The 13,117-nt window shown below is 38.2% G+C and overlaps 1 pseudogene; it reads left to right on the top strand.

Annotated features, from left to right (window-relative positions):
- Positions 1 to 8,785: 8,785 nt before the first annotated feature.
- LOC120780138 lies at positions 8,786 to 12,276 on the top strand (annotated as a pseudogene).
- The last annotated feature ends 841 nt before the right edge of the window (positions 12,277 to 13,117 follow it).

Below are 13,117 nucleotides of genomic sequence, written 5' to 3' on the forward strand. Positions count from 1 at the left end.
GGATAACTCTTGCCAACAGGTGCTACTTCGGACTAAGCAGGCAATTGAGAAGTAAGGTCCTCTCTCGACGAACAAAAACCAAACTCTATAAGTCACTCATAATTCCCGTCCTGCTATATGGCGCAGAGGCTTGGACGATGACAACAACTGATGAGCCGACGTTGCGAGTTTTCGAGAGAAAAGTTCTGCGAAAGATTTATTGTGCTTTGCCTATTGGCCACGCCGAATATCGCATTCGATGGAACGAAGAGCTGTACGAGATATATGACGACATTGACATAGTTCAGCGAATTAAAAGACAGCGGCTACGCTGGCTAGGTCATGTTGTCCGAATGGATGAAAACACTCCAGCTCTGAAAGTTTTCGACGCAGTACGCGCCGGGAGAAGCAGAGGAAGAGGAAGGCCTCCACTCCGTTGGAAGGACCAGGTGGAGAAGGACCTGGCTACGCTTGGAATATCCAATTGAAGCCACGTAGTCTGTAAAACAATACAACCAAACCAGACTTACAAAAACTTCACACCAGAGCAAACAGTGACGCCACGTAGGCTGTAAAACAATACAACCAAACCAGACTTACAAAAACTTCACACCAGAGCAAACAATGTACGAGAAAACCGACAGGCGAGATAAATTCAGCAAAAGATACGTTCAACATACAGTTAAAGAGAACCTTGAGGACACGATTTTGACAACGAAAAGGAGAACTACACATAAAGATAACATCAGAAATGTTACGACAACTCCTTATACTTCATCTAACCCTAGCAATAGTAAATCCAAAAGCCAAAAAGAAGAAACGGATGGGATGTCTGCCAACAAATCACATACAACAATCACCGAAAGACGAAAGCAGTCAGGAGGAAAATACTAAGGTACAAAAAAAGAAGCGTCACATCAAAGGTCGTCCGATGTGAAAGAGGAAATGTCGACAGGATACCCTTGTAACAAATTTGAAGGAATGCGGGAAGGCGCATAGTCATTGTGAACGTCACTTAGTTGACGAACATGACAGGATCACAAGCTGTGGTCACTTTTTCCAGAAGTCACTTTTGCCGCCCGGGATAATGTTCAAAATTGAACATGTTCGTTGCTACCAACGGACAGACTACAATAATATATTTCGAACTTTTATATATTTTACATAATGAATAAAGAAAGATAGGAAATATGTAATTCTAAATATATAAAGCATACAGTCCACTAATATTAGATATTTATGTTAAAATATGTTGCACATACATACACATATCCATTGCCATGCAAAACAATAGCATTCAACAGACAATAACACAAACATAATTACTAAGGATAAGATGTTTGCATATGATGGGTTCTCAGAATACATTTAAGCAACTGCTTGTACATGAAAACAAACCCAAGGCCACATAACATATGTTAAAACAATACGCAACATACATATGTACAAATAAACATACACATATGCACATGTATTTAGTTATTTAGAATATTCTGAAAAATAGTATATAAAGTTTTGAAATTTGAAAATAAAAATTAGAATGAATAATTCTCAGCTCAGTGAAAGACTCATTTCCCCCACCAGCGGTAAGGTCTGATAGAGACTACAAATTGAAATGAATTTTTGATGACTCATGCCCAGCTCTTGACCGATGCTACGGCTGCTACTATGCCGGTCTCTTTCGACCAATTCAGCGATTTTATCGCAATTTTCGACGACAGGCCTTCCGGACCGTGGCGCATCCACCACCTCTACACCAGAACGAGAACGTTGAAACCATCGTTGTGCGGTGGAAATGGAAACTGTATCGGGTCCATCAACTTCACAAATTTTATTGGCGGCTTGAGCTGCATTTTTGCCTATATCGTAGTAGTACTGTAAAATATGCCGTATTTTCTCTTTATTTTGCTCCATGTTTGCGACGCTATAACTCACGAACGACTTAAAAGAAACGACAATCAATCAAGCGCATGTTAGCGCGTGAAATGAGGTTTCCAAAAAGGTACAGCATGACCCGATGCAACGAATAAAACTGGCGAAAATACCGCAAGACTTTTTTGACAACCTATTATCTATGTATGTCCTGTGTAAGCATTTGTTTATTTTGCTTGGATGGATGGAATCATGTGTAGAAGTTCACGCAAGTGAGGAAAGTTCTCTTGGGAGTGGCTAGAAACGATTCTTTTACATATGGCTCACGACTTGCGGTCTTTGACCAAGTATCCTCTGGGCAGCCTAAGGACATCCGTTTGAAGACGAGCTGAAATGAAAAGGCGAAACATCCCCTCGACAATGTTGTTTGCGAAATGCCACGTAAAAAACGCCCCAAATGAAAAGGAACAAAAAGCCTGGAAGAGAAACACCCCTTCTGATGACGACCAATGCAAACTAAATAAGGATTACGATTTGAGGCCCGACGGAAGAGAAGGAGGATGTGGCCAAAGATGCCTCATATGACAGCTGTGATTTTAACGCGAGGGTGGGCAAGAAAGGTATCTTTGGCACTACGGTCGGTAAATTAAGTATCCACGAGGAAGCATCCCCACATGGTTTGAGGCTGATCGATTTAGCCAGGGCCCGAAATATGATTATCTGTAGTACTGGATTTCACCATAAGAAAATTCATCAAGCTTCCCGGCTGTTTCTGGAACGAAAAACCACCAACCAGATCAATCATGTTGTGATAGACGGAAGACATGTCTCCAGTGTTCTGGACGTGCGTACGCTCCGATGTCTTAACATCGACTCGGACCACTAAGTTGTTGCAGCCACGATTCGCACCCGCCTCTGTGCAGCAAAAAATGCACGTCAGCAAACGCAAGGAAGGCTCGATGTTGAGAACCTGCAATCACAACAGTCTGCCGATCGATTTACTACTCGGCTTGCACTCCTGCTCTCTGAAAGCACTCGTCAACAACTCGGTATAAGGGAACTGTGGGACGGCATTTCAAACTCCTTACGTACAGCTGCAACCGAAACCATAGGTTTTATGAAAATGCAAAAGAACAGCTGGTACGATGAGAAGTGCCGTGTCGCATCGGAGAGACTGCCTACCTTGCAACGGTAAAATCGACATCATCAATACGTGCGGGATGGCATAAATAGCGAGACTTGAAGAAGCAAGCGAAGTGCATTTGAAGACAGAAAAAGAGAGAGGCCGAAATGCGTGAGTATGAAGAGCTTGAGAATCTGGCCGACAGAGGTCATGTTCGAAAATTCTACAAAAAGAATCGGCGACAAACAAAAGGTTTTAAGATCGAAGCATATTCTTGTAGAACCCCAGAGGGTATCTAGCGACTCATACCTAGAGCATACTAAAGTTATGTAGGGAACACTTCTCCAGCCTGCTGAATGGCAGTGAAAGTACAACGCCAGGAGAAGGCGAAGCCGTTTCCCCAATCGATGACGATGGAGCAGACGCTCCATTGTCCGACCATGAAGAAGTTCGAATAGCAATTACCTGTCTGAAGAACAACAAAGCGGCGGGGGCCGATGGATTGCCGGCCGAGCTATTCACACACGACGGCGAAGAACTGATAAGGAGCATGCATCAGCTTCTTTGTAAAATATGGTCGGACGAAAGCATGTCCAACGATTAGAATTTAAGTGTGCTATGCCCAATCCATAAGAAAGGTGACCCCACAATCTGCGCCAACTACCGTGGGATTAGTCTCCTCAACATCGCATATAAGGTTCTATCGAGCGTATTGTGTGAAAGATTAAAGCCCACCGTCAACAAACTGATTGGACCTTATCAGTGTGGCTTTAGACCTGGAAAATCAACAACCGACCAGATATTCACCATGCGCCAAGTCTTGAAAAAGATCCGTGAAAGAAGAATCGACACACACCACCTCTTCGTCGATTTCAAAGCTGCTTTCGACAGCACGAAAAGGAGCAACCTTTATGCCACAATGTCTGAATTTGGTATCCCCGCAAAACTTATACGGCTGTGTAAGCTGACGTTGAGCAACACCAAAAAACCCGTCAGGATCGGGAAGGACCTCTTCGAGCCGTTCGTACCAAACGAGTTTCCAGACAGGGCGACTCCTTTTCGTGCGAGTTCTTCAATCTACTCTTGGAGAAAATAATTCGAGCTGCACAACTTAATCGAGCAAGTATGACCTTCCAAAATTATCAAATACGCAAAAGCTGTATTATCTCCGATACAAAACAAATGGTCGAGCTGGTGTCAAGCTGGTGTCATCGTAATGACGACAATTTCCATATGGCTTGGGAAGCTCTGAAATCAAGATACGAAAACGAACGAATACTGGTAGATAAGCAACAAGTGAAGAATACCTATATGAAACTTCAATCCACAAAACATTCCCACAGAGAATTACGATCCAATTCTGGTAAATATATGCACCGCCGCAATACCAGAAAATCGTTATAGCTATGGGAGCAATCTCTGTCATCAAGGAAAAAACGCCCCACATGGCAACAAATGAAAGATTTCCTAACCATCCAGTATGCAATCGCCGAAAGGGTGGATAAAAAGATAACTAAGCCAAAAGGTATTTCCCATGACCTTAAGCACCTTAGAAGCTTCAAAAGACCCCAAGCCAGAAGCAGCAACAATTTAAATACTTATAGAAGCTTCTTCAAAAATCAAACGTTCCCATCTGAACAGTACAAACAATCGTCAAGCAAACTATGCACAGGGGGGCATAAACTTAAATCTTATAATAAATTTTAAAAAATTAAATATACTTGACCGAAAATATTTTGTAAAGTCAAACATACTTAGCACAAACTGCTTATCACATGCGCACATGCCTAAAGACTGTGAAACTAAATTTAATTGCGTTTATTGCCATAAACAACATCATTCAATGCCACATATAGCAAATTTTTCCAGCTTACCAGCAAACAGCGCAAACGTACAACAGCAACAGGTTTCGTTGCAACAACAAATACAGAAAACTACCAAGAAGCACCACACTGCTCAAAGGCGTTAAAATCCCAAACGCTATATAGCGAAAATCACAGTAGGGTACTACTACCCACAGCAGTCGTCTCCATCGAACACCGGGTAGAAATGTTTAAACTATACCTTGACTTTAATAGACCAAGGATCTCAACGATCATTTGTAGCGTCTAGGGTACAAAATAGGCTACAACTGCCTACAAAATTAGCCAATTTTGGAATTACGGGAATGGGCGGAAGAGTAGTACAAAACTCCAATAAAATCTGCCCCAGTGCCCTAATTTCCCGATACACGATAAAAGTGAAAATTTTTATACAAGAATTATGGCTAGATGGTACACTGGGACGAACAAGTTCGCGAGCAATTTAGACGATATCGACGACAACGCAAGGTCGAATTACACTGCTTCTGTGACACCTCTGAGAAGGAATACTGTTCCACTGAGCGCAAAAAGCGATAGCGCCACCACAAGCCACTTGTTAGTAGCAAAAGCTAAGGTGGCTCCTTTAAAAACGCTAAGTCTACCTCGACTTGACCTCTCTGGCGCCTAACCACTCGCAAAATTAATTTTCATGGTGCCGATCACCTTAAACATGAATAAATACAGATTGCAAATCTGGTCCAATTCTGAAATTGTTCTAGCTTAGTTGGAAAACCACCACACGCATGGAAGATCGTTAATCGTTCGTCACAAATACTTGACCTAGTGGGATCAGCCACTTGGCGTCACGTAGCCAGTGCTGACCATCCTGCCGATTTAGGTACAAGAGGGTGTAAACCGCTGCACCTTCCCACCTCCACCCTCTGGTGGAATGGCCCCCGAAAGTTGAGAGAATCTCCCGATTCTTGGCCAAAAACGCCTATGCGCAATATAATATAATTGCACCAGAATATCGAAAAATGATAGTAAATAGAATATATGAATTTTCATGTACAAGATCTGCACTATGCACAAACAGAAGTTGCGAACACAGATTATGGTAGCACTTCCACCGTAACACTGGAACTTCGCTCTGCTTTTCAAAATTACAGGTGTCGATTTTGGTGGGCCTTTTCAGATAAAGGCGTCCATGCTAAGATCCACCAGCCTAATGAAAGGCTATGTGGCTGTCTTTGTCTGTTTTACGACAAAAGCAATGCAACTCGAGCTGTGTGCGAATCTAACAAAGGAGGCTTTTCTCACCGCATTTGTTCCCTTCGTCGGACGACGCGACTGATGAGCGATAATGGTAAAACTTTCATTGGAATCCAAAAAGTCACTGAAAAGAAGTTAGTGGATTTTATCAAACAAGTCTCTTCTGAGATTTTACAAATATATACTCCCCAAGGTATTAGTTGGCAATTAATTCGAGATTCCCCTGTCAGTGTTCAAAGTGTACGGACGTGTTTTTTGAATTCGCTCCGTGATTCGTAAGCAAACAATAATAATAAATAAAAACAAACAAACAAATAAAAAACAGTGCACACAAACTTCTAATAATTAACATTAGCAAATAGTGGGCACGATTCCGATTACTTTGGCGGCGGGGTAAAAAACCGAATTTCCATATAAATGGGGTATGTGCGGATAGGGTAGCTTCTCCAGAGGAGGAATATCCGAAAATAATGTAAAAATAACTAATATTTTTTGAAATATTCACGTTTCAAAATTCAAAAATTTGCACTAAGAAAACATGTTATTTCTCTATGTTTCTCTAAATTTTTTCACATTTTTCTCTTGTTATATTTAAGTATACATTCTAAAGATTGAAATAAGTTCACATTTCACTTTTATTTTGTAATATTTTATCTATATTTATTAATTTAAAAATCACTTAGAACACTCATCGTTGCAAAGGCTAGATTGTTTACAATTATGAGGAAAACGAGCGTTGCCACATCTCAAACACCAAATTTGTAGGATTCTTAACGATTTTTCTTTGTTTATATACATATGTATATATACATATGTATACATACATATATACTATACATATGTAAGTATATGTATAATATGCGATTTATGTTTAATAAAAATAAATAAGAAAAATCTATAATAATATTGTAAAATTTATATCATATCGGGGTGACTGAAGTACTTTCGCGTAGTACTCCTTTCTGCGTTGGCGGCCTTCGGCCGCGCTTTAAAAAAATAACCCTGGTCGAGCGAATACCCGGGGTAACTGTAGTACTTTTGCGTAGTACTCCTTTCTGCGTTGGCGGCCTTCGGCCGCGCTTTAAAAAAATAACCTTGGTCGAGCGAATACCCGGGCTGACTGAAATACTTTCGCGTAGTACACCTTTTGCGTTGGCGGCCTTCGGCCGCGCTTTAAAAAAATAACCCTGGTCGAGCGAATATCCGGGGTGACTGAAGTACTTTCGCGTAGTACTCCTTTCTGCATTGGCGGCCTTCGGCCGCGCTTTAAAAAAATAACCCTGGTCGAGCGAATACCCGGGGTCACTGAAGCACTTTCGCATAGTACTCCTTTCTGCGTTAAAATAAAAAAAATATATTGAGTTTCGTTATAAAGTGGTTATATTTTTTGGTTATCTTGCACTAATATTCAAACAAAGTTTGAGTTTCATTACAAAATGGTTAAATATTATTATATAATATTATTATATAATATTAGTATATTATATTACATATTTGTTTATTAAATTTAATTAAAAGAACATATCCATATGAATGGATAGAGGAATTTTTGGGAAAAAAGGCATTTCAGCGAATTTCCTTATTATCACATGGCAGCGCTCCATTTCGTCGTAATTTTAGCACACACATGATGTTCACTACGAGTGTAAAATGTAATTTTTAAAATAAAGATTTCTTCAGTAAAAAAACTGTTAAAAGTGTAAAATGTGGATTTATTTAAAAGTTTATAGTTTAAATTAATTAATTTGAAGTGAAAAATGTGAGTAAAGTGTGTTTAATGCGGTAAAATAGCTTGTTGAAATGCTCGAATTTTGGGAATTTTTGAACTTTAAGTTCGAATATCTCGTAAACTAAGCGTTTGCGGTACCTATAACCCTATATATTTTTTAATCAGGAGGACTTCCTCTTTCCTACGGTACCTTCAAATCGCGGCGCCAAAGAAATCGGAATTGTGCCTAAGTTGCGTTACATGGGAAATAGTCGTAGTTGTACCAAAATTTCGCCCATTTTCGATCTGTGACATAGTAAAAGGAAAATAATGCTGCATACAAATCGAATCGTATGAGATTTCACCTAAATGTGGGCGGTGGCAGGCCCATTTAATGTCTCTGGCGTATTTAGATTTTGATTTATCGCGCTTTTAGTAGTTTTTAACAGTACCGTTATATGGGGAGTGAGTGGGGTTATCTTCTGATTTCATCCATTTTAATACTGTCGGTAAGAGTTCTTATAATTTTGAGCCGGGCAAGTTTGGTTATTGTAGGTTTGGTTTGTGGGCATGGCAGTGGTCCGATTAAGTCCATCTACGAACTCGATTTTTTTCTACTAAGGAATCCACATACCAAGTTTCATCAATATATGTACATATTTCAATTTTTACTCAAGTTACAGCTTGCACGAACGAACGGACAGACAGACAGTCAACCGGATTTCGACTTTTCTCGTCACCCTGATCATTTATATATATAGTATATAACTCTATATCTATCTCGATTAGTAGTAGGTGATACGTTCAACCGCTAGGTGAACAAAACTATAATTCTCTGTAGCAACTGGTTGCAAGAGTATAAAAATCGTGAACCTATTTATAAATAATTTTGAGATTGGCAAACCTGCTTTTAAGAAAGCTCACTCGTTTCTCCGGAAAAAATCAATTCGCGCAAATAATCACGTTACGGGCGGTAGAAAAGGTGGTGAGTTTTCATTTATTTACATTGAAACAGCAAGCATTGCTGAAATGGAAACAATAAAAGCTGCGGTGTTACTGCGGAAGGGCGGTAAGCCGGTGACGAAATGAAGAATAAGAATGGTTTTTATTTATTACGTACTTAATCTCATTTGCGAAAATAGTTTATCTAATATTTTTATGTTGTTCCCATCATACATTTCGTAGACATTGTTCAGGGTTTTACAACAAAATCTTCTTACAAGTTTTAAGTTTAAGTTTATTTTTAATTTTAGATTTTCCGGATTCCATTCCTGCCATAGATGATTTAAAGATTTGCATGGAAAAGATAGATATGAGAGAAAACACTTCATTCGAACTCTGACGAATACATTAAAAAGTTCGAGTATTACATCCTGGCGTTAATACTATGGATATTTTAACTGGATATATTGCCGCAATTAAAGCTATCAGATATCTTGACAACAGTGGAATTATTTTAGAAACAGTTACTACACCAATAAGAGATTATCTTCGCAAACGCAGTGATACTGTGAGGCGTGTGGTAACAGGTCTGACTGAAGAAGGCCCTACTGATTTAACAGAAGAACTAGCTAAAGGAGAATCAAGTAAAGAAAATGCGAAACTAGACGCTAATGACGAACTGAACAATTGGGAAAATTGGTTGCCAGACTCTTATGGTATCGATCAGACAGCACGCGCTCAGTTAATCAATGTCAACCGTTCAGCCGATATAATATCTATGGTAGTTGACATATATGGAAGTAAAGAACTTTTTATGAACGAATACCGTAACTTAATGGCAGATCGGTTACTAACTTATTTGGATTTCAATGCGGATAAAGAAATAAGAAACTTGGAATTACTTAAACTAAGATTTGGAGACTCGTTACTTCACAGCTGTGAAGTCATGTTGAAAGATCTCACAGACTCAAAACGAATTAATTCACATATCTCAAGTGATACAAAATATAAAGAAAGTGAGTTTTTAATGTTGTAATTATTTTTATTGTTTTCCAATTATGCAGTGTCACATACATATAAGCATTTTTCACCCGGTCGATTAAAAATTAAAATATAATACAGTCAAACCTGGATAAGCAAGAGTTCAAGGGAGCACAATCTCATTCTCGCTTATAGAGGTTTTTCGCTAACCCGAGTGCGATAAAATAACAATGTTATTTAGTTCCACGCAATAGAATAGGCACAATATTGACAAGAAAACAATACAAAAACAATTGTAGAAAGTTCCACGAAAGTTAAGTTTCATCAAGATATTTAAATTTTTACTCAAGACAGACAGTCAACCGGTTTTGAACTTTTCACGTCACCCTGATCATTCATGTGTATATAATCCTATACCTATCTCGATTAGTTTTAGGTAATACGTACAACCGTTAGGTGAACAAAACTATAATATTCTGTAGCAACTGGTTGCAAGAGTATAAAAACAAGGATTTCAGCCGAGGGTAAACATATACAAAAGCAGAAATGGTGAAACTCTTACAGACAAGAATAAAATAGTAGAGAGATGGGCTGCGCACTTCAAAAAGTTGTTATTGAATTCATTGAAAGAAATAATCACCTGATGGCGTTAATTATGGACTAGTGAATAACTGCTAGAAGATTGGAATAGAGCAATATCCCGCTCAACCGGATTGTCAACGGAAGCTCAACACTAGTCCGAATTTTGTTCTCAAACAGGCATGGATAAATGTTATGAGCACAGTATTGAAGTAAATATGTTATTTATGGATTTGAAGCTAGCATTCGATAGCATTAATGGCATGGCTATCCCCGCAACAAACTTACTAGAATTGTTATGATGTCTTTGGGCAAACCTACATACTTATATCAAAAATATTGATGCGAGACAGTATGTCTGAATATTTCAGAATTAAGCCTGGAGGAAGACAGGGGGATTCAGCATAATGATGTTACGCCCTGCTTCAAGCTTTCGCTAATATATAAGAGCCAGCTGGCCAAATTGGTCTAAAAATCAATGAAGATAAAACGAAATATATGATAATATCCAGAAAAAATAAAGCAGGGTCAGGAGTAAACATTTACCAATATATGTTTGAAATTGTAAAAGCCTTTACTTACCTGGGCTTCGAACTCATTAGCGATAACTCAACAAGCTTAAGTATCAATGATAAGATACAAGAAGCAATAAAGTAAGATCCTAAGAAATTGGAGCAATAAAAGATAATGGCTGGTGGTATATAAAGTACAAGTAGAACATTGAGCTAGACCCGCTTATACGAGGTGAAAATGTCATACGCTTTATGAAAACGCAGCGACTTAGTTATCTCCACCATATTACGAGAATGGACAAAAAGAGAGCACAGAAGAAAATTGTATTAACCACAGCATCCACCCCTAAAGCAAAGGGAAGACCGCGATCAAGATGGATTGACGAACTCAAAGAAGTCAAGAAGATGCTTAGCATTCTAGCACAGCTTCATAGAAACTGCAAATGACCGAGACACATTTGGAGGACACATGTGGACACATTGGTTGTAGGCCAAAAAATTATGATGGTCTTTATAACGCCCAAAAGGAAACGTCAGATACCCTATAAAATATACACTAAATGATCAGGGTGACGAGCTTAGACCATTTAGCCATGTCCATTTGGTTGTAACTATCTGTAATCACTATGGCTTATAGCTGCCATACGAACTAAACGTTTATTATTTTATTAAATGGTTCAGATAACTAAAAGTATAGCTGTCATACAAACTGAATGATCGGAATCAAGTGATTTCATGGAAAACTTTTACATTTCACGAGTTATCTTCACGGCATGAATTATTGTCTAAGGCAATAATGCAAACTCCGAAGAAATTGTTCATATCGGATAACTATAGCTTAATTTGTACAAACGGAACTATCGGAACCAAGTTATTGTCACAAGTCCTTTGTATTTGTGAACGGTACTATTGCTTCGGCACAATTGAATCGTTTTTTCTTAAATTTGGTACCTTACATTTCTTTTAAATCTATGGTTCCTATATTAAGAAATTTTAGGCTCACAAATTTACACATAATTCTAGTTTTCTTTGTTTAATTTTGTACGAACTTAAATACATATACATATATAATTATAATATCGGCCAAAAACAAATACGCATTAAACTTTACAATAATATTTACTTCGTTTATGCTTATTGTTTACAGATAAAACATTCGATATATCAGCATTCACAATATCTGCACAGTTTTGGCCTACTTTCAATAAAGAAAGTCTGGAGCTTCCCGACGAAATTGCCAACGAGTTTGAAAAATACACTAAAGCTTATGAAGCATATAAAGGAAATAGAACATTAAATTGGAGGACAGTAACTGGACGAGTTCATATTCTTATTGAAATAGGGCAACGGATAATAGAAATGACAGTATCACCAACACATGCAATCATATTATACCACTTCCAAGATAAAGGTGAGTTTTTGGTGACATGCTCTAATAGGGCTCCAAGATTTTCAGGAAAAAATTTAACGTGCGTTTACAAAAAATTAACTTTAAATGTCACGTAAGCTATTTTCTTTTGAATAAAAGCTTTATCTGTCAAAAGCGTGCCGTGTCGGCTTACATTTCTCCCTTTTCTTTTACACACTACTAATATAAAGGCGAAAGTTTGTGAGAGTGTATGTTTGTTACTTCTTCCCGACTAAACGGCTGGAGCGATTTTAACAAAATTTGGCATGGAGTCAGCTGACATACTAGACATAGACTACGTTGTACTGCAACTACTTGAGAAATTCGAAGAAAATTAATTTGCGGATAATATCTTGAGAACTTTGTACATAACTTCTTTCAATTAAAATGCTTTACCTAAAACGAACACACTCTTCTTTCAATATTGTGGAGTACAGAGACATGTTTGGATTTCAACATAAACCTACCCGCGTTCAGTCGCTTGTCGTGAAGTCGGAGCCGGGCTGAGTGTCGGGGGGTGTACATCACAAACAACGTTGCCGTTTTCGGACGCATGTGGTTATTGATTTTTTGTCCTACATTTATCGACTTTAAACACAGAGGACATTATCTGTATTTTTTGTTTGTTTTTGGGAAGTTCCTTAAGTAATAAAAAATATTTATATCATGTCTCCCGTATGTTCTCAAATCCCTTCAATATTTATAAAGACCATTTTTCGTCCAAAAAAATATATTTTTCGTAAAATGCACTTTCCATGTTTATGACGTTGCTTTTAAGGCATACATATTTTCCAATGTGTGTCCTGTCTCTTTATAATGTATAATTATTTTACTGAGATATGTTTTGTCTTTGACCTACATAGATTTAGATAGAATTATTAGTAGTGGTAATATTTTAGCTACAAGTTCCATAGCTATTTTTATATATTAATATTTTTA

This window comes from Bactrocera tryoni, unplaced genomic scaffold, assembly GCF_016617805.1.
Source record: "Bactrocera tryoni isolate S06 unplaced genomic scaffold, CSIRO_BtryS06_freeze2 scaffold_187, whole genome shotgun sequence".
In the NCBI taxonomy this organism is placed as follows: Eukaryota; Metazoa; Arthropoda; class Insecta; order Diptera; family Tephritidae; genus Bactrocera; species Bactrocera tryoni.